The sequence below is a fragment of the Triticum urartu genome, chromosome 6A, assembly GCF_056163025.1.
Source record: "Triticum urartu cultivar PI428250 chromosome 6A, HENAU_Tu73, whole genome shotgun sequence".
Lineage (NCBI taxonomy): Eukaryota > Viridiplantae > Streptophyta > Magnoliopsida > Poales > Poaceae > Triticum > Triticum urartu.
This window is the reverse complement of record NC_141878.1, coordinates 23,075,657-23,097,589: the sequence shown is the minus strand read 5'-3', so window position 1 is coordinate 23,097,589 and position 21,933 is coordinate 23,075,657.

Genomic DNA, 21,933 nt, shown 5'->3' with positions numbered 1-21,933 from the left:
GCCCTTTGATCTTCCCAATACCATTTGGACATAAAACTTGATAAAAATTACCCACCAATGCCAAGTAGTCCATACTAATCCTGTTTGTGAAAAAAAAAATCTAGACTAACCCTCAACTCACCTCACGTCAAAGCAAAAAAAACTCAGCTCATCTTCCGTGTAAAAGGAAACCTAAAACTCACCTGTACGCGCAGCCGCCTCCTGACCTATCAATCCAATCGCATCTCCCCCCTGCACTCGCCGCCATTAGTGTTCCCAATCTTCCTCCCCAAGCTCCACCAGATCTGGGATGCTCGCCCTCGCCCAGCACGACTCCCTAGCCATATTACTCATTTGTTAATCGATATACATGGATTTCAACACATCAAGGATTCAAGGGTTGGACAATGCACAACATGCATGGGCCGGTAACGCGATCATCGTGTCCGGGCATGTCCGGGAAGATTCGGTATTGACATCAGGGTATTTGTTTCTTTCTTTTTTCTATGAACTACTAATTTCATGGCCAATGTGTTGATGCATAATAAATAAATCTTATAGTTCAGCTTCAGATTTCATTCTATATGTATTACTCATATCGCTTTGATGTGTTCTGAAAGCATCTTGCTATATATTTCATATGGATCACAACTCTGAACTTAGTGACTAATCTGCTGATGCAGAGTTTTGTAATGTTGATTCAGTTTTGTCCCTCTTGCACGCACCTTATCCTCGCCATCGCGCAGTCCATTGATGTGTTTGCTCTTCCTCGCAGAGTTGTCGTTGTTGTTCAGATTGATCCAAAGTTCAAGACCACACCTTCAGTCCACAGAGTTATAGTCTTCCAGATCACATCATAAGCCATCTTGTACGTCCCCAGCCTCGCCTTATCTATCATCACTAATCAGTCTATGTTCTTCCTGAAGAATTATATGGACTCCCTGCATATATGGAGACGCATGACATCAATGAAGTAAAGGCGTGAAACGATGAATGTTCAGTGATGGAGCGGAGAGGAATAAGATGCGTGTATCTGACCAAAGTATAGACCATCCATCCTACAATGGCTGCACGCTGCTGGAGATGGGCACGGTTTAAATTCATTGTGAGTGTCCAGCCTCGCCTTCTCTGTCATAACTCATCAGTTTGTGTTCTTCCTGAAGAATTATATGGGCTCCCTGCATATGGAGACACATGACATCAATGAAGTAAAGGCAGGAAAAGATGAATGTTTAGTGATGGAGCGGAGAAGAATAACTGACCAAAGTACAGACCATCGATCCTAAAATGGCTGCACATTGCTGGAGATGGGCAGGGTTTAAATTCATTGTGAGTGTCTCTTTCATCAGGAAGACAGGAACTGCGAGTGTGGGAATTATTTTCGAAGATAATGTTAAAAATGTTCTGCTTGCTGCACGCAAGGTGTTACAGTCATGCAATGGTGCGCAGGAAGTAGAAGCCATGGCATGCCAAGATGACCTTAGATTAGTAGCGACCTGGCCACACGATACTTTTGTTCTTCAATCAACCTGTTGTGTAGTGGGGTGTCAGCTATTCAAAGCACGGATAGGAACCTGTCAAGACACAAGTCCATCTACAAAGATATCAAAGTTGTAGGAACGGTAATCCCCTTGGTGGATAAAAGAAAATATGCGTGAGACAGAGACCCAGAGCAGAATTCAGTGGTTCACGAATTAGCAAACTACATTAGTTAGAGATAGAGGTTCTGGTGATATGTCCGGATTTTGCATGGACAGGAGCCTATAGAAAGTGTTGTGACAAATGGTTGTAATTGTTTCCGAATTCAGCAAAGCTATATATTTGTTCCGTAAATTGAGTTGTGTTAAAGCTCTCTTTTAACCTAAAAAAATAGATTCACCAAATAGTAATACATTGTCGTGATCAAAATGGTGGTTTAGTGTGCGCTGGGTGTTCTTCCAATAAGAGAAATGACTTGCAGGTAGGAAGAATGATCATATGATCTCTACTTTCTAATATGCGCAATTCACTATCTCTTCTGTTCATTGCCTGGAGTTATCGGCAGGACACGATCTCAAAGAATCAATTTGCAGGTTTGTGTACTTTACTGTGGCAAAAACATATTTGATTGTTGCTGAAACTTCTTCGCAGAACCATCCATTGTTTCGGCGAGAAATTCTAGAAGCTGCAAATATAAGGTTATTCATATGCCAAATTTATCAAATAGTATTCCAAAGGGTAGAAAACTGAAGTGATATATAACTTATCATGTAAATGATGTTATGCTAGACTCTCTTATATGTATGATTTGGTTTTCTTTTTTTTTTTGATAAAACGCAATGGACTCTTTGCGTTTCATTTCATTGAAGAGATGAGAAAGTACAATCCTCCTAGGAGGTGGTGGTTACATGGATTAGCACCCTATCAGTGGACATCCCAGTTAGTGGGGAGGACTACCCTGAGACCCAAAGCGCCAGCTTGTGCCCAACATTTGGGTTCGGCCTTAATCCTATCTACGAGTGCGGTAACCGAGGGGCGTGCATTCTCGAAGACGCACTTGTTCCACTGTTTCCAGATCATCCAAGGAACGAGCATGGCGATGGATTGCAGGCCTTTCCGTAACGCCTGTGGGGTCTGCCCTTTCGTTCGTTGCCACCAGTCCGTGAGGCTGGGTTCATTGCTTGGCGGTTGAGAAGGTATCCTCACCCAAGCCAGCACGTCGTACCAAACCTGCCGCGTAAACGGGCATTCTAGGAGGAGGTGCCACGTCGACTCTGGGGCCTGATCATAGAGGAGGCATCGTGGATGGTGCTGTAGGCCGCGACGGGCGAGTCTATCCGCCGTCCAACACCGGTCCTGGCTAGCCAACCAGTGAAAGAAATGGACGCGTCGCGGTGCCCAGCTCTTCCAGGTAAGCTTCCAGGAGGGACATTTCATAGATCCGTGGAAGGTTGCAGCGTAGCATGACCGTGCCGTATAGGTACCACTAGCCGTCCATCTCCAGAGCATCCTGTCAGGTCGGTTTGGTAGGCTGATGTGCTGCACGGCATGCCAAAGTCTGAGATATTGGCCAATCTCATGAATCCCTATCACTCCTTGAATGTCACGAGCCCAAGCGTTGCCCGCAAGGCCTGCAGCCACCGTTCTCTACTTGCGTCGCCGTTTGGGGATGCATTGGTAGAGTGCCGGTGCGAGTTCACGCACGGACTGACCATTGAGCCATCGGTCATCCCAAAACAGTGCCGTCTGTCCATCACCAAGCTCTATGGTCGTCGATGCGAAGAACAACGCGCGCTCCTCGTGGGAAAACTGGAGGTCGAGGCCTTGCCATGCGCGATCGTCATCCGTGTGGGAGAGCCACATCCAGCGCAGGCGCAGCGCGAGGCCAGCACGCTCCAGATCCTGGACCCCAAGTCTGCCGTACTCGAGCGGGCGGCACACACGTCGCCAGTTGACGTGGCAGTGTCCGCCATTAGCAACGGCGCTCCTGGCCCACAAGAAGCCGCGCTGGATCTTTTCGAGCTGTCTCAAGGTCTTCTTGGGCAGTGCGAACGCGAGCAGTTGATGTATCGGAATCGCGGCGAGCACCGATTTGACCAAAGCCAGCCGCCCGATTTTGTTCATGAGCCCTGCTTTCCATGTGGGGAGCCGAGCATCCACCGAGTCGACGAGGGGTTGTAGTTGGGCAGCCGAGGGGTGGCGTAGCATGAGAGGGATGCCAAGATAAGTAATGGGCAGCTCCGCCTTCGTGCATCCCACCTGGTCAATTGTTGCATCCGCCTTGGGGTCGCCATTGAGGGTAGTGGCGGAGCTTTTGGCGTAGTTCACTCGGAGGCCGCTAGCTTCACTGAATATAGCCAGGATCGCGCGTACGGCCTCCACGTCGCCATGCGTGGCGTGGCAGAATAGCATCACATCGTCGGCGTACAGGGATATGGCCGGAATGTCTCGTCGGGGGTGCAGCCGCTGCAACATGCCGACGTCGTGGGCGCGGCTGATTAGGCGCCCAAGGATGTCCACGGCGAGCACGGAGAGCTGCGGAGATACGGAGTCTCCCTGGCGCAGCCTGCAGCGATGCCAAACTGGTGGTCCCGGTTCACCGTTGATCATGATCCGAATGCTCGAGGATGATAGCAAGATCGCGAGCCACTCCCTGAAGCGAGGTCCGAATCCATATTGGCCAAGAGCCTCGAAAAGGAAGGGCCATGACAGGGAGTCGAAGGCGCGCGTTAGGTCTAGCTTGAGCATCACTCTCGGAACCACAAGTTGGTGCAGTAGCTTCATCGATTGCTTGACGAGGACAAAGTTGTCGTGCAAGCTCCGTCCCGGAATGAAAGCGTTCTAGTGACGGCTAACCATGTCTCCCAGTCTGGGCGCTAGGCGGAGCGATAGCACCTTCGCGAAGATCTTCGCCACAAGGTGGACGAGGCAGATTGGCCGGTAGTCGCGGAGTTGGCACGCGTCTGCTCGCTTTGGGAGTAATGTCAAGAGGGCCTGGTTGAGCTTGCTGAATCTGCGACCGCGCAGCTCAAAGAGCTGCTAGAAGACGTCGAAGAAGTCTTGCTTGATGATGCTCCAGCAGGCCCGCAAAAATTCCGCGGTGAATCCATCCGGCCCCGTTGCTTTGCGAGCCGGGAGGCGCTTGACGGCGTCCCAAATCTCCTCCGGGCTGAATGGTGCCTCGAGGTCAGTCAGGTCATGGGGCTCGATGATCTATGATAGATCCAACGTGTGGTTGCGGGCGGCGGAGGAGCCAGGAAGCTCGTGAAAGTACGTGAAGGCCGCTTGGGCCATTCCCTCCTGATCAGTGATCACTTGTCCATTGGTCACAAGGCGGAATATGTGATTCTTCTGTCGGCGGAATGAACATTGCCGGTGGAAGAAGGCTGTGTTAGCATCGCCGTCCTTGAGCATGGTGGTCCGCGCTCGTTGCCTCGCGATTGTGCGCTCGAGAGAAGCCAGCCCCAAGTATGAGATCTTGAGCTGTTTTCGCAGCCAATCTTCCGGGGGAGAGAGCGCGCGGTCTTCCTGGGCTTTGTCAAAACGCGATATGAGCTCGCGGGAGATGGCCATCTTGTCACGAATGCAACCCTTGGACCTAGCGCTCCAACTCGTCAGTGCGCGGGCCGTGCTCTTAAGGCATAGCATGAGGTGCCGGAAAGGGTTCGGGTCGTGCACCGATCCCCAGGCCGCGGCAACCGTGTCGTGGAATCCGTCAAGCCGCACCCAGAAATCCTCAAAGTGGAACCTCCGATGCACGACGTGCGTGGGTGCGCAGTCAAGGAGGAGCGGGAAATGGTCGGACACGACGGAGGCGAGGCATCTCAAGTGGCAGCCACCATGCGCGTCCTCCCAGTCCACGGTGCAAAACACGCGGTCTAGGTGCACCAGGGTGGGCAGGGTTTGCTCGTTGGACCACGTGAATCTTCTCCCATTGAGGTATACCTCCTTGAGCGCAAGATCATTGACGAGGCGGCAGAATCTTCCCATCATGCGGCGATTCAGGTTGCCGTTATTCTTGTCTTCATCACGAAGGATCAAGTTGAAGTCACCGCAAAGCAACCAAAGCCCAGGGCAGTCCGCACGTATATCGCGAATCTCCTGCGGAAAGGCGATCCTTTCCGCGTCCTCCTGGGGGCCGTAAACGACTGACATCCACCAAGGCATGCCACTGGCCGTGGCCACTCTTGCAGTGAAGGCGTTTGTGGTGAACATGGGGTCAGTGATCGACACGACCCTGCTCTTCCACGCGAGCAGGATGCCTCCCCTCGTGCCGTTCGCCGGAAGGTATGTGTAGTCGTCAAACTACGAACCGAGGGCATTGAGGACAACGGACGAGCACATCAAGGCCATTTTAGTTTCTTGTAAGCATACAATGGAGGCTCCGGTGGTGTTGAGCAACGATCTAACGGCAAAGCGCCGGGCACGCGCATTGAGGCCGCGCACATTCCATATAGCTATCTTGATGTCGTGATCCATGGGTGCAAATGATCGACGAGGCGGACGTCGCGATATCCCTATGGCGAGCCGGCCAACCGAGCGGTGGCCGTCGCAGCAGCCGCGGTAGAGAAGTCCGCGGGTAGCTCTCGGTCTACTAGGGCAGCGATGGCCGTGAGTATCGAGAGCGGGATGGGTACCGCAAACATGTCATCGTATGCCTTCATCTCGGCCGCGGTGATCCTCTGGTTGGTCCCGACTATCCCGAGCGTGCGAAGGATCTGAACTTGCGCGCGGCGCTCGGCGGTGGGTGGCGCAGCCGACGAGACGGCAGTGGTGGCCGATCGGCCAAGTATGGGCGTGAAGTTCAGCGGGCGGCGCGGTTTCTTCCCTGGGGTTGGCAAGGCCGCGACAATGTGTTTCGTTGCTGCTGCGAGAAACTCGCCCAGAGTCCAAGTCTTCGGCGTGCAGGGGCGTGCGCGAGATCGGCGCAGCGTGATTGGCGGCGACGCGAACCTCCCCGGTGTCGGACGTGGGGAGCCATGTTGGGCCCCCATAGGCATAGGGCGACGGGGCCCACGACGTCCTCCTGCATGGTGGGCTGGGCCTGGGGCCTGTCCAGTCATGACTCGTCCATCGGGGGCGCAGGATTGGGTGGTTGCGAGTCTGTCGTGGACGGCGCGCTGGCCTCCACGTGGGGTCCGGTGGGCAGGTAGTCGCCGTCACCAGGGCCCATACCCCCAGTCGCTGGCGTGGGGGGGTTGTTGCTTTGCCCCGACCGAGCCACAGAATGGCCCATAGGCGCTAGCGGCGTATCAGAAACCGCGCAGGCGGCGTCCACATCCCGACAACGCATGGGATCGGGCGAGCCGGACATGGCCCCCACGCGATCGTCCTCGGGCGCGCCGTTCCCAGCCGGGTTCGAGTCCCGCGCTGGTTCCAGTGAGTTCGCGGCCAACGAGAGTTCGCCATCTGGGCCTGGCCCGCCACCACGCCCACCATCGGGGCCGCAGCAGCCAAAGTGTCGCCACCAACTGGCGCGGTCGTCGTGGTCCAGGGGACAACTGCGTCCCCGACAGTCTTATCCACAGGGCCCGCCTGCAAAGTGCCCCTTTGTGATCCTCTGCCTCTTCCTTTTCTTGCGCGTCGACGAGGGGGTGGGTCCCCTGCTGACCAGGCCACGATGGCATGCAACGATCCCGGCCCAATACGAACGGCGGCGCGCCCTCGCCGGCGGGAGCAGGCCAAGCATGCGACATGGCGAGTCCGTCCACGCGTCCAGGCCGGTTTTGTGCTCGCCACAGCGCGTCATCCATGGCCATGCCATCAGTGCGGCCAGGCGGCGCGGCGTCCGTACGCTGGCGCTTGCGGCCCCGGCGGCGCGCTCTTCCTTGGCCTGGTGCGCGGTTACGGTTGTCGTGGGCGCCGTCGTGCGCATCATCCCCACCCTGTCACGTGCCATGCTGGCCACGGAGAACTGGAGTGCTAGCTGGCTCGACGCGGGCCACAACAATGGCAATGGGGTAAGTGAGGATCCTGATGGTGTTGGGGAACGTTGCAGAAAACAAAAATTTTCCTACGGTTTCACCAAGATCCATCTATGAGTTCATCTAGCAACGAGTGATCGGATCCATCTACATACCTTTGTAGATCGCGAGCGGAAGCGTTCAAAGAACGGGGATGAGGGAGTCGTACTCGACGTGATCCAAATCACTGGAGATCCTAGTGCCGAACGGACGGCACCTCCGTGTTCAACACACGTGCGGTCAGCGTGACGTCTCCTTCTTGATCCAGCAAGGGGGAAGGACAGGTTGAGGAAGATGGCTCCAGCAGCAGCACAACGGCGTGGTGGTGATGGAGCTGCAGTACTCCGGCAGGGCTTCGCCAAGCTCTATGGAGGAGGAGGAGGTGTTGGAGAGGGAGAGGGAGGCACCAAAGGCAAAGGTAAGAGGTCCTCCATCCCCCCCACTATATATAGGGGGGCCTAGGGGGGCGGCGGCCAAGGGGTGGGGGCTTGCCCCCCAAGCAAGGGGGCGCCCCCCCTTTAGGGTTTCCCCCACCCTAGGCGCATGGGCCCTAGGGGAAGTGGCGCCCCAGCCCACTTTGGGCTGGATCCCTTCCCACTTCAGCCCATGGGGCCCTCCGGGATAGGTGGCCCCACCCGGCGGACCCCCGGGACCCTTCCGGTGGTCCCGGTACAATACCGGTGACCCCGAAACTTGTCCCGATGGCCGAAATAGCACTTCCTATATATAATTCTTTACCTCCGGACTAGTCCGGAACTCCTCGTGACGTCCGGGATCTCATCCGGGACTCCGAACAACATTCGGGTTACTGCATATACATATCCCTACAACCCTAGCGTCACCGAACCTTAAGTGTGTAGACCCTACGGGTTCGGGAGACATGTAGACATGACCGAGATTGCTCTCCGGTCAATAACCAACAGCGGGATCTGGATACCCATGTTGGCTCCCACATGCTCCTCGATGATCTCATCGGATGAACCACGATGTCGAGGATTCAAGCAACCCTGTATACAATTCCCTTTGTCAATCTGTATGCTACTTCCCCGAGATTCGATCGTCGGTATCCCAATACCTTGTTCAATCTCGTTACCGGCAAGTCACTTTACTCGTACCGTAATGCATGATCCCGTAACCAGACACTTGGTCACTTTGAGCTCATAATGATGATGCATTACCGAGTGGGCCTAGTGATACCACTTTGTCATACGGAGTGACAAATCCCAGTCTTAATCCGTGTCAACCCAACAGACACTTTCGGAGATACCCGTAGTATACCTTTATAGTCACCCAGTTACGTTGTGACGTTTGGTACACCCAAAGCACTCCTACGGTATCCGGGAGTTACACGATCTCATGGTCTAAGGAAAGGATACTTGACATTGGAAAAACTCTAGCAAACGAACTATACAATCTTATGCTATGTTTAGGATTGGGTCTTGTCCATCACATCATTCTCCTAATGATGTGATCTCGTTATCAATGACATCCAATGTCCATAGTCAGGAAACCATGACTATCTGTTGATCAACGAGCTAGTCAACTAGAGGCTTACTAGGGACATGTTGGTGTCTATTATTCACACATGTATTACGATTTCCGGATAACACAATTATAGCATGAATAAAGACAATTATCATGAACAAGGAAATATAATAATAATGCTTTTATTATTGCCTCTAGGGCATATTTCCAACAGTCTCCCACTTGCACTAGAGTCAATAATCTAGTTACATTGTGATGAATCGAACACCCATGGAATTCTGGTGTTGATCATGTTTTGCTCTAGGGAGAGTTTTAGTCAACGGATCTGCTACATTCAGGTCCGTATGTACTTTACAAATATCTATGTCTCCATCTTGAACATTTTCACGAATGGAGTTGAAGCGACGCTTGATGTGCCTGGTCTTCTTGTGAAACCTGGGCTCCTTGGCAAGTGCAATAGCTCCAGTGTTCTCACAGAAGAGTTTGATTGGCCCCGACGCATTGGGTATGACTCCTAGGTCGGTGATGAAGTCCTTCACCCAAATTGCTTCATGCGCTGCCTCCGAGGCTGCCATGTACTCCGCTTCACATGTAGATCCCGCCACGACGCTCTGCTTGCAACTGCACCAGCTTACTGCCCCACCATTCAAAATATACACGTATCCGGTTTGTGACTTGGAGTCATCCAGATCTGTATCGAAGCTAGCATCGACGTAACCCTTTACGACGAGCTCTTCGTCACCTCCATAAACGAGAAACATTTCCTTAGTCCTTTTCGGGTACTTCAGGATATTCTTGACCGCTGTCCAGTGTTCCTTGGAGGGATTACTCTGGTACCTTCCTACCAAACTTACGGCAAGGTTTACATCAGGTCTGGTACACAGCATGGCATACATAATAGAACCTATGGCTGAGGCATAGGGGATGACACTCATCTCTTCTATATCTTCTGCCGTGGTCGGACATTGAGCTGAGCTCAATTTCACACCTTGTAACACAGGCAAGAACCCCTTCTTAGACTGATCCATATTGAATTTCTTCAATATCTTATCAAGGTATGTGCTTTGTGAAAGACCTATGAGGCGTCTTGATCTATCTCTATAGATCTTGATGCCTAATATATATGCAGCTTCTCCAAGGTCCTTCATTGAAAAACTCTTATTCAAGTAGGCCTTAATGCTGTCCAAGAGTTCTATATCATTTCCCATCAAAAGTATGTCATCTACATATAATATGAGAAATGCTACAGAGCTCCCACTCACTTTCTTGTAAACACAGGCTTCTCCATAAGTCTGCGTAAACCCAAACGCTTTGATCATCTCATCAAAGCGAATGTTCCAACTCCAAGATGCTTGCACCAGCCCATAAATCGAGCGTTGGAGCTTGCACACCTTGTCAGCATTCTTAGGATCGACAAAACCTTCCGGCTGCATCATATACAATTCTTCCTTAAGGAAATCATTAAGGAATGCTGTTTTGACGTCCATTTGCCATATCTCATAATCATAGAATGCGGCAATTGCTAACATGATTCAGACGGACTTTAGCTTCGCTACCGGTGAGAAAGTCTCATCGTAGTCAACCCCTTGAACTTGTCGATAACCCTTAGCGACAAGCCGAGCTTTATAGATGGTCACATTACCATCCGCGTTTGTGTTCTTCTTAAATATCCATTTATTTTCTATGGCTCGCCTCTCAACGGGCAAGTCAGTCAAAGTCCATACTTCGTTTTCATACATGGATCCTATCTCGGATTTCATGGCTTCTAGCCATTTGTCGGAATCCAGGCCCGCCATCGCTTCTTCATAGTTCGAAGGTTCACCGTTGTCTAACAACATGATTTCCAAGACAGGGTTGCCATACCATTCTGGTGCAGAACGTGTCCTTGTGGACCTATGAAGTTCAGTAGCAACTTGATCTGAAGTTTCATGATCATCATCATTAACTTCCTCTCTAGTCGGTGCAGGCACCTCAGGAACATTTTCTTGAGTTGCGTCATTTTCCGGTTCAAGAGGTAATACTTCATCAAGTTCTACTTTCCTCCCACTTACTTCTTTCGAGAGAAACTCTTTCTCTAGAAAGGATCCTTTCTTGGCAACAAAGATCTTGCCTTCGGATCTGAGGTAGAAGGTATACCCAATAGTTTCTTTAGGGTATCCTATGAAGACGCATTTTTCCGACTTGGGTTCGAGCTTTTCAGGTTGAAGTTTCTTGACATAAGCATCGCATCCCCAAACTTTTAGAAACGACAGCTTAGGTTTCTTCCCAAACCATAATTCATACGGTGTCGTCTCAACGGATTTCGACGGAGCCCTATTTAAAGTGAATGCGGCAGTCTCTAAAGCATAGCCCCAAAAAGATAGCGGTAAATCGGTAAGAGACATCATAGATCGCACCATATCTAATAGAGTGCGATTACGACGTTCGGACACACCATTACGCTGAGGTGTTCCAGGCGGCGTGAGTTGTGAAACTATTCCACATTTTCTTAAGTGTGTGCCAAATTCGTGACTCAAGTATTCTCCTCCACGATCTGATCGCAAAAACTTGATTTTTCTGTCACGTAGATTCTCAACCTCACTCTGAAATTTCTTGAACTTTTCAAAGGTTTCAGACTTGTGTTTTATTAAGTAGACATACCCATATCTACTCAAGTCATCAGTGAGGGTGAGAACATAACGATAGCCACCGCGAGCCTCAACGCTCATTGGACCGCACACATCAGTATGTATGATTTTCAATAAGTTGGTTGCTCGCTCCATTGTTCCTGAGAACGGAGTCTTGGTCATTTTACCCATGAGGCATGGTTCGCACGTGTCAAATGATTCATAATCCAGAGACTCTAAAAGTCCATCTGCATGGAGCTTCTTCATGCGTTTGACACCTATATGACCAAGGCGGCAGTGCCACAAGTATGTGGGACTATCATTATCAACCTTACATCTTTTGGTATTCACACTATGAACATGTGTAGCATTACGCTCGAGATTCATTAAGAATAAACCATTCACCATCGGAGCATGACCATAAAACATATCTCTCATATAAATAGAACAACCATTATTCTCGGATTTAAATGAGTAGCCATCTCGAATTAAACGAGATCCCGATACAATGTTCATGCTCAAAGCTGGCACTAAATAACAATTCTTGAGGTTTAAAATTAATCCCGTAGGTAAATGTAGAGGTAGCGTGTCGACGGCGATCACATCGACCTTGGAACCATTCCCGACGCGCATCGTCACCTCGTCCTTCGCCAGTCTCCGCTTATTCCGCAGCTCCTGCTTTGAGTTACAAATGTGAGCAACTGCACCGGTATCAAATACCCAGGAGCTACTACGAGTACTGGTAAGGTACACATCAATTACATGTATATCACATATACCTTTTGTTTTGCCGGCCTTCTTGTCCGCTAAGTATTTGGGGCAGTTCCGCTTCCAGTGACCACTTCCCTTGCAATAAAAGCACTCAGTCTCGGGCTTGGGTCCATTCTTTGGCTTCTTCCCGGTAGCTTGCTTACCGGGCGCGGCAACTCCCTTGCCGTCCTTCTTGAAGTTCTTCTTACCCTTGCCTTTCTTGAACTTAGTGGTTTTATTCACCATCAACACTTGATGTTCCTTTTTGACTTCTACCTCTACTGATTTCAGCATTGCAAATAATTCAGGAATGGTCTTTTCCATCCCCTGCATATTGAAGTTCATCACAAAGCTCTTGTAGCTTGGTTTAAGCGACTGAAGGATTCTGTCAATGACTGCGTCATCCGGGAGATTAACTCCCAGCTGAGTCAAGCGGTTATGTAACCCAGACATTGTGAGTATGTGCTCACTGACAGAACTATTTTCCTCCATCTTACAGCTGAAAAACTTGTCGGAGACTTCATATCTCTCGACCCGGGCATGAACTTGGAAAACCATTTTCAGCTCTTCGAACATCTCATATGCTCCGAGTCTCTCAAAACGTTTTTGGAGCCCCGGTTCTAAGATGTAAAGCATGCCGCACTGAACAAGGGAGTAATCATCAGCACGTGTCTGCCAAGCGTTCATAACGTCTTGGTTCTGTGGGACGGGTGCGTCACCTAGCGGTGCTTGTAGGACATAATCTTTCTTGGCAGCTATGAGGATGATCCTCAGGTTCCGGACCCAGTCCGTATAGTTGCTGCCATCGTCTTTCAGCTTGGTTTTCTCTAGGAACGCGTTGAAGTTGAGGACAACATTGGCCATTTGATCTACAAGACATATTATAAAGATTTTAGACTAAGTTCATGATAATTAAGTTCATCTAATCAAATTATTCAATGAACTCCCACTCAGATAGACATCCCTCCAGTCATCTAAGTATAACATGATCCGAGTTAACTAGGTCGTGTCCGATCATCACGTGAGACGAACTAGTCAACGTCGGTGAACATCTTCATGTTGATCGTATCTTCTATACAACTCATGCTCGACCTTTCGGTCTTCTGTGTTCTGAGGCCATGTCTGTACATGCTAGGCTCGTCAAGTCAACCTAAGTGTTTGCATGTGTAAATCTGTCTTACACCCGTTGTATGTGAACGTTGGAATCTATCACACCCGATCATCACGTGGTGCTTCGAAACAACAAACTATCGCAACGGTGCACAGTTAGGGGGAACACTTTCTTGAAATTATTATGAGGGATCATCTTATTTACTACCGTCATTCTAAGTAAACAGGATGTACAAAACATGATAAACATCACATGCAATCAAATAATAATAGTGACATGATATGGCCAATATCACATAGCTCCTTTGATCTCCATCTTGGGGCTCCATGATCATCTTGTCACCGGCATGACACCATGATCTCCATCATCATGATCTCCATCATCATGTCTCTAAGAAGTTGCTCGCCAACTATTACTTCTACTACTATGGCTAACACGTTTAGCAATAAAGTAAAGTAATTTACATGGCGTTTCTCAATGACAGGCAGGTCATACAAAAATAAAGACAACTCCTATGGCTCCTGCCGGTTGTCATACTCATCGACATGCAAGTCGTGATTCCTATTACAAGAGCATGATCTCATACATCACATATATATCATTCATCATTCATCACAACTTTGGCCATATCACATCACATAACACTTGCTGCAAAAACAAGTTAGACGTCCTCTAATTGTTGTTGCAAGTTTTACGTGGCTGCAATAGGGTTCTAGCAAGAACGTTTTCTTACCTACGTGAAAGCCACAACGTGATTTGTCAACTTCTATTTACCCTTCATAAGGACCCTTTTCATCGAATCCGCTCCAACTAAAGTGGGAGAGACAGACACCCGCCAGCCACCTTATGCAACTAGTGCATGTTGGTCGGTGGAACCGGTCTCACGTAAGCGTACATGTAAGGTTGGTCCGGGCCGCTTCATCCCACAATACCGCTGAAGCAAGATAAGATTAGTAGCGGCAAGAAAGTTCACAACATCTACGCCCACAACAAATTGTGTTCTACTCGTGCAAAGAGAACTACGCATAGACCTAGCTCATGATGCCACTGTTGGGGAACGTTGCAAAAAACAAAAAAATTCCTACGGTTTCACCAAGATCCATCTATGAGTTCATCTAGCAACGAGTGATCGGATCCATCTACATACCTTTCTAGATCGCGAGCGGAAGCGTTCAAAGAACAGGGATGAGGGAGTCGTACTCGACGTGATCCAAATCACCAGAGATCCTAGCGCCGAACGGACGGCACCTCCGCGTTCAACACACGTACGGTCAGCGTGACGTCTCCTTCTTCTTGATCCAGCAAGGGGGAACGAGAGGTTGAGGAAGATGGCTCCAGCAGCAGCACGACGGCGTGGTGGTGATGGAGCTGTAGTACTCCGGCAGGGCTTCGCCAAGCTCTATGGAGGAGGAGGAGGTGTTGGAGAGGGAGAGGGAGGCACCAAAGGCAAAGGTAAGAGGTCCTCCATCCCCCCCACTATATATAGGGGGGCCTAGGGGGGGCGCCGGCCCTAGGAGATGCAATCTCCTAGGGGGGCGGCGGCCAAGGGGTGGGGGGCTTGCCCCCCAAGCAAGGGGGCGCCCCCCTTTATGGTTTCCCCCACCCTAGGCGCATGGGCCCCAGGGGAAGTGGCGCCCCAGCCCCCTTTGGGCTGGATCCCTTCCCACATCAGCCCATGGGGCCCTCCGGGATAGGTGGCCCCACCCGGTGGACCCCTGGGACCCTTCCGGTGGTCCCGGTACAATACCGGTGACCCCGAGACTTGTCCCGATGGCCGGAATAGCACTTCCTATATATAATTCTTAACCTCCAGACCATTCTGGAACTCCTCGTGACGTCCGGGATCTCATCCGGGACTCCGAACAACATTCGAGTTACTGCATATACATATCCCTACAACCCTAGCGTCACCGAACCTTAAGTGTGTAGACCCTACGGGTTCGGGAGACATGTAGACATGACCGAGATTGCTCTCCGGTCAATAACCAACAGCGGGATCTGGATACCCATGTTGGCTCCCACATGCTCCTCGATGATCTCATCGGATGAACCACGATGTCGAGGATTCAAGCAACCCCATATACAATTCCCTTTGTCAATCGGTATGCTACTTGCCCGAGATTCGATCGTCGGTATCCCAATACCTTGTTCAATCTCGTTACCGGCAAGTCACATTGCTCGTACCGTAATGCATGGTCCCGTAACCAGACACTTGGTCACTTTGAGCTCATAATGATGAAGCATTACCGAGTGGGCCCAGTGATACCTCTCCGTCATACGGAGTGACAAATCCCAGTCTTGATCCGTGTCAACCCAACAGATACTTTCGGAGATACCCGTAGTATACCTTTATAGTCACCCAGTTACGTTGTGACGTTTGGTACACCCAAAGCACTCCTACGGTATCCGGGAGTTACACGATCTCATGGTCTAAGGAAAGGATACTTGACATTGGAAAAACTCTAGCAAACGAACTATACGATCTTATGCTATGTTTAGGATTGGGTCTTGTCCATCACATCATTCTCCTAATGATGTGATCTCGTTATCAATGACATCCAATGTCCATAGTCAGGAAACCATGACTATCTGTTGATCAACGAGCTAGTCAACTAGAGGCTTACTAGGGACATGTTGGTGTCTATTATTCACACATGTATTACGATTTCCGGATAACACAATTATAGCATGAATAAAGACAATTATCATGAACAAGGAAATATAATAATAATGCTTTTATTATTGCCTCTAGGGCATATTTCCAACAGATGGTGGGCTTGTCGGAACTCAGGCCCGCAGGGGTCTGCTCGACGATCTCCAGAACAGCGGCGCGGCGGATGCGGTCGGGGTGGTCAGTGTGCGCGGCCAACTTGAACGTCGCAAGGTTGGCCCTGGAGCGTGTCTTGGGGTGAAGGCGCTCGACCCAGCAGGTCGTTCCCAGGACGTGCTCTGAAGTGAACAGGTGCCAAGCCTGCGCCGGAACACCGCGGAGCTCTAGTTCGACGCAGTACTCGAACTCGCCGGAACCAGCGTGTGCTAGTTTGCTCCATGGCCTGAGGGAGAGCGAGAACCGCGGCATGTTGATGAAGTGCTCTTCGTCGAGACGGCGCTTGGTGGTGTGTGAGCCGAAGAGGATCAAGAAGTCCTCGGGGTAGTGCTCATGCACAGTGAAGTCGCCGTCGGCTAGCTCGAACATGTCGATGAGCACAGCGGAGACCTCAGCGCCGGACACAGGTGGTCGGTTGCCGGTGATGGAGGTGACCAAGGCGCGGCTGAGGACGTCCTCCGCCTCCTCCATCTCGACGGAGTGGGCCATGATTACCCGCACTGGCTCGGGCTCCGGCGTGCGGGGGGAAGCCACCACGACCAGGGCGGCCGTCTGCGGCAGGGGTGGCAGCGGAGGCGCGGCTCGGCGCGGCGGGGGGGGGGGGGGTGCCATGGCGCGTGGCCGCATCCACGGCAGAGGGGGCGGAGGTGTGGGCTCGTCCGGCGGCATCGCGACGCCTGTTGTCGCAGGAGCACGAGTCGTGGCCGTACTCGAGGCATCGACGGCAGCGTATGTCGTTGGTGCAGTCACGGACCCGGTGGCGATGGTCGAGGCAGCGGAACCAGAGCCCCGCGACCTCCTCCGGCGATGGGCCGCGACGGCGCAGCGGCGGGGGGCTCGGCCCGGCCGGGGAGCGCGGGCGGTTGCCGCGGTGCCTGTGCCGCGGCTGCTGGAAGCCGTCCGCATCAGCTTGAACTCCGCCGGAGATGCGGTGCACCTTAGAGCGGGGGCCGAGGCGTGTTGCAGCGGGCTGTCAGGGGAGGGGGGGGCTCCGGCGGGGTCCGGGCGACGTCGCTGTAGGAACGCAGTGAGGACTCGCTCTCCGAGTCGAACACGCTGCCACCAGAGGACACGCGGTCACCGTCGGAGAGGGTCGCTCGGCGCCCAGCAGGGTCAGCACCGGAGGGGCTGGGAGAGGCTCGCGGTTGGGAGGAGGGCCGCCGGCGGGGATTCGACGGCAGCTAGCTAGAGGTGGGAGAGGGCTAGGAAGGGGTGCTTTATTAGATTAGGTTGTAGTATTTCACACAAGTGCAGATATACGTAAAGCTCCGGATGTGGCTGCAGTAGTTATCTTTCCATTATGTATTAGTTGTTTATTGTACGTCGAATGTTTTCACAAGGCTACACAATTTTCATCCTTTGGTTCTCTTTCTTAGATATATAGCGCATTTATCTGACATGATAGATGCTATGGATTGTACAGCTATTTACGCGGCTAAAGTATATGCATTGCATCCCCATGGCAGGATATAAGGTACATATTTAGTTAACTGCATGTTTTCTACGGTACTCAGTTTAAAGAATCCGTTTGTCTGATTGAGTTATTAGCATGGGCATGAGACACACTCATATATAGTGAGGATAACAGAATATATCACTTGAACATTTAGTTTTACATTTTCCCCACCAAACCGCACGATCACGTCACTCTTTGGGCGTTGTTGTCGCTGCCGATTGTCAGCGTCAAATTCATATTTGATTATCATAGTGGAAAGCATATATAAGTTGTTCGAGATATTCGTACATGACTCCAGCAACTATATCTCTTGTACGAGGTATAATGTACTTATTTGAAGGGAAGCAATTTGTGCATGCATGCTAGAAATGCTCCTAATCTGATTTTTTTACACATTACTCCTAATCAGTTCTATGCCACCTAGATTAAATTCTATATATCTGACCTGAAATCTCTGAAATTATGTACGTTCAGATGTAGAAATTACTATATCCTATGGCTTAGTACTTTTTTATGTGGAGGTGAGCACAATACGAATGTGTGTGCTCACATAATCATCTAACCATTAGGTTGTCGTGGTCAGCAACTGAGATAATAGTTCTTGGCACACAAACAAGCATCTTCATGACTTCATCATAAGATGGAAGAACTAATCTAGAATGCGTCGACTAAGCTTGGCCGAGCTAATTAACTTTAGCTTTGACCAGGCACTAATGGCATGATTCCACATTTACGATACTAAGAGAACTTATCTGCAATCTGATTGTTGTGCCATAGCTTCATTTCTTCCATGTAGTGACAATCTTGCAAATATTCTGTTTTCGATACAGACAACAAATTTAGATTCAGTTTTGTATTTCGAAAATCGGCAATTTTAAGAACTTTTTCAAGTCAGATTTGATATAGGGTTTGAAAGCTTTCTATTCTATATGAATAGAGCCGAGCAGACTATAGATTCTGAACATGGTGTAGTGTCAAGGGATATATATCTGTCTATCTGTGTGTGTGTCTATATATATATTTGTGTTGCTATCATCTAATACTACTAAATCAGTTTATCCCGGCGGTTACTATTTATTCTTTCATAAGTTAGTACAGCTATATTTGTGTTGAAATTTCCCTTTTAGTTTAATCTACAAAAACATAACAAATTTCTCTAAAAGAATTCTCAGTGTATTTAATCCATTCACTCTAAATCAGTTTCCCATTACTCTAACAAAAATAAATCGCAAAAAAATATAACTACCACTCATAAAAATCATTACATATTGCTAGAGTTTTATCTTAAACAAAAAACAAATGCAAACAAGAATTTAAAATATAATTAAAATTGTACATAATTATATTAATTACATCTTTTCATAAAATATAATGAAAATTTGTCATCTTCAACAATATAATCATATATTCATAGTAATAGGTATTAAAATTTCACCTTTAGAAAATAACAATGTCTAAAATATGTATTATACAATGAAGAGTGTAATTAGGAGTAAAAACATGTCTACATAAAATTGAATTAAATATTTATAATATTTTTAGCAAATTAAAGATGATGCCTTCGCAAAATAAAAAATTGGTAAAAGGAATAATTGTATCATCTAACCTTTGTAAGTAATAGACTTTTCCTAAAGCATGATATATGCAATTTCTTTGACGACAATGTTCACTCATATATACAAAAATGCTAAATAAATTTATAGCATTATAAATTACTATTAAAAATTTAAACCTATAAGGACGCGACCAATTTTTCTTTACGCAATGTGAATAATATGTGCCATTTTTCAACTGTCTAACGTTCTAGGCCGCGCATCGAGCGGGCCACTTTGCTAGTTCCTCAAAAAATAGTATGTTTTTTAGTCTAAACACATTTTATTCATTAATCATCAGCCAAATACATTGGGATACAATTTAGTTCCGGACGATCGAGAAGCCACAGATGGCGTCCTAAAGAAAGGCCTAATGTGTCCTTAGCCTGGCTATGAGCCATAATATTAGTTTCACGTCCCTCAAAGATGAGAGGAAATGCCGTGAACTGTGCCGAGGTAGCTTTAATCTCCTTGACGATGCTCCCATTTAAGCCTCCTGCATTGATTTTGATATTTGTAACAACCTCTTTGCAATCAGAAGGTATTATCACATGTGTGAGTCGAGATCCTGGGCTAGAGAAAGAGCTTCTCGACAAGCTAGCATTTACAAAGTAGTCGGGTCTATGATGCCATCACACTTTATCACTGAAGCACCCAGGTATTTGACTGCTCCATCTGTACACACGGTACTGAAAGATCAAGTACTTTAGTTCCTCGCCATTGCCCCATCTACCTTGATCTTAGCAAAACCTGCCGCTGCGCGGGCGAGGTGCCCTCGCTATCAGCAATGGGTGTGTCCTGGCTGGTTCACTCACCGAGCTCCTGGATGTAGTTGTTATGAAGTGATGATTTGCATGGGGGGTCTGAAATTGTTGCTCTTGGAGAGCTTTTCTACGTGCATACCAGATAGCCCATAGTGTAACCACCACTTTAACAAAATCGTCATGTTGCAAGCTATCAATTAGTGTGAATATCCACATTCTTGCTTCCGGTTCCTTATTGTTCTCAACAACTTCAACTAGGTCTGGGTCATGCAAAGCCCACACGCATCTTGCCATGTTACAATGTAGGAGCGTGTGCTGCCAAGGATCATCCCGTCCACAAAGACTACATTAAGGAATTGTCAACATGTTCCTACTCTTTAAGAGGTCAGTTGTGGGTAGTGATTGCTGAGCTAACCTCCATAGGAAAGTTTTAACATTTAAGGGAACGTTTGTTTTCCACATGCTTGTCCAGTCATTCGGACCCCTCTCTGAGTTTGAAGATTCCGCTCTGCCCTCGAGCCATGCTTCGCGGCGTAACTTCGTAGAGACTAATATTCTATAGACCGAGCGAAATGGAAAAAAACCCGCTCTTCACATGGGTCCAAGACCAGAAATCGTCCACCTGACATGTGCATAGGGGAATATAAGCAATAGCTTGTACATATGTAGGCAGGAAAGTTTGAGCTAGCTTGTCCATGTCCCACGATGCATCCACTGTGATCAGTTCGGCCACCACTTGGGGCGGGTCCAGTACATTACTTACAATGGGCCACATATTAATGTCCCGGGGAATCCAGTTATGCTGCCAGATCGGCGTGGATGTCCTGTCCTCTACTCTGCTAGTAAGGCCCTGTTTCATGGTGCCCCTACCATCCAATATCTATCGCCAGATTTGCGAAGGGGAATTCCCAAGCTCAGCATCAAGAAAATCTGAAGTAGGAAAGTATTTAGCCTTTAGTGTTCTCGCGCTTCGAAAAGCTGGGTCCATCAATATGCGCCAAGCCTAGCGGCCTAGCAGGGCAAGTTTAAAGAGTTCAATATCTCGAAAGCCGAGACCTCGACAAGATTTTGGCCTTGTCATAACACTCTAGGATACCTAGTATGGCTTTCTCCTACCTTCTGTACTACCCCACCAAAACTTCCGAATAAGAGTATTAATATGCTCGGAAAGGTCACGCAGGAGCTTAAAACAAGACATAGAGTAAACATGTACTGCCTGAGCAATCGAGTTGATAAGAACTTCCTTACCACCAACTGACAGGATCTTCTCCATCCATCCCTTCACTTTTTCCCACACTCTATCTTTCAAGAACTTGAAGACACCATTCATAGAATTTCCAACATCAGTCGGCATTCCTAGATATCTCTTAGACAAAGACTCTTTTGGGACATACAAGGCCTCCTTAATTTCAAGCTTTAAACTTTCAGGACAACTTTAGGGAAGAAAATAGAATACTTTGATAGATATTCCTTTTGATGGGACGCGTTACAATAGGACTCCAAAAGAGAGGACAACTCATTAGCTCCTTGACTACATGACTTGACAAATAGTAGGCTGTCATCTGCGAATAGCAAGTGGTCGACCGGCGGTGCCGACGATGCCACTTTAATGCCACATAGGTGGGATGACTTATTCTTCTTTTGGAAGAGGCACGAAAGGACCTCTGCTGCAAACAAAAATAGGTAAGGAGATATTGGGTCCCCCTGTCGGATCCCCATCGTTGTCTTAAGTTCTTCTATTTTTTCTCCATTAAACATTACGGAGAACTTCACTGAACTAACAATCTTCATTACAAGAGATTCCCAAGTTACTGCAAACCCCAACTTTGACATGATATCCTCAAGATAAATTCCCTCGACCCGATCATAGGCTTTCATCATATCCAATTTAACAGCACAAAATCTATTTTTCTTTGCATTA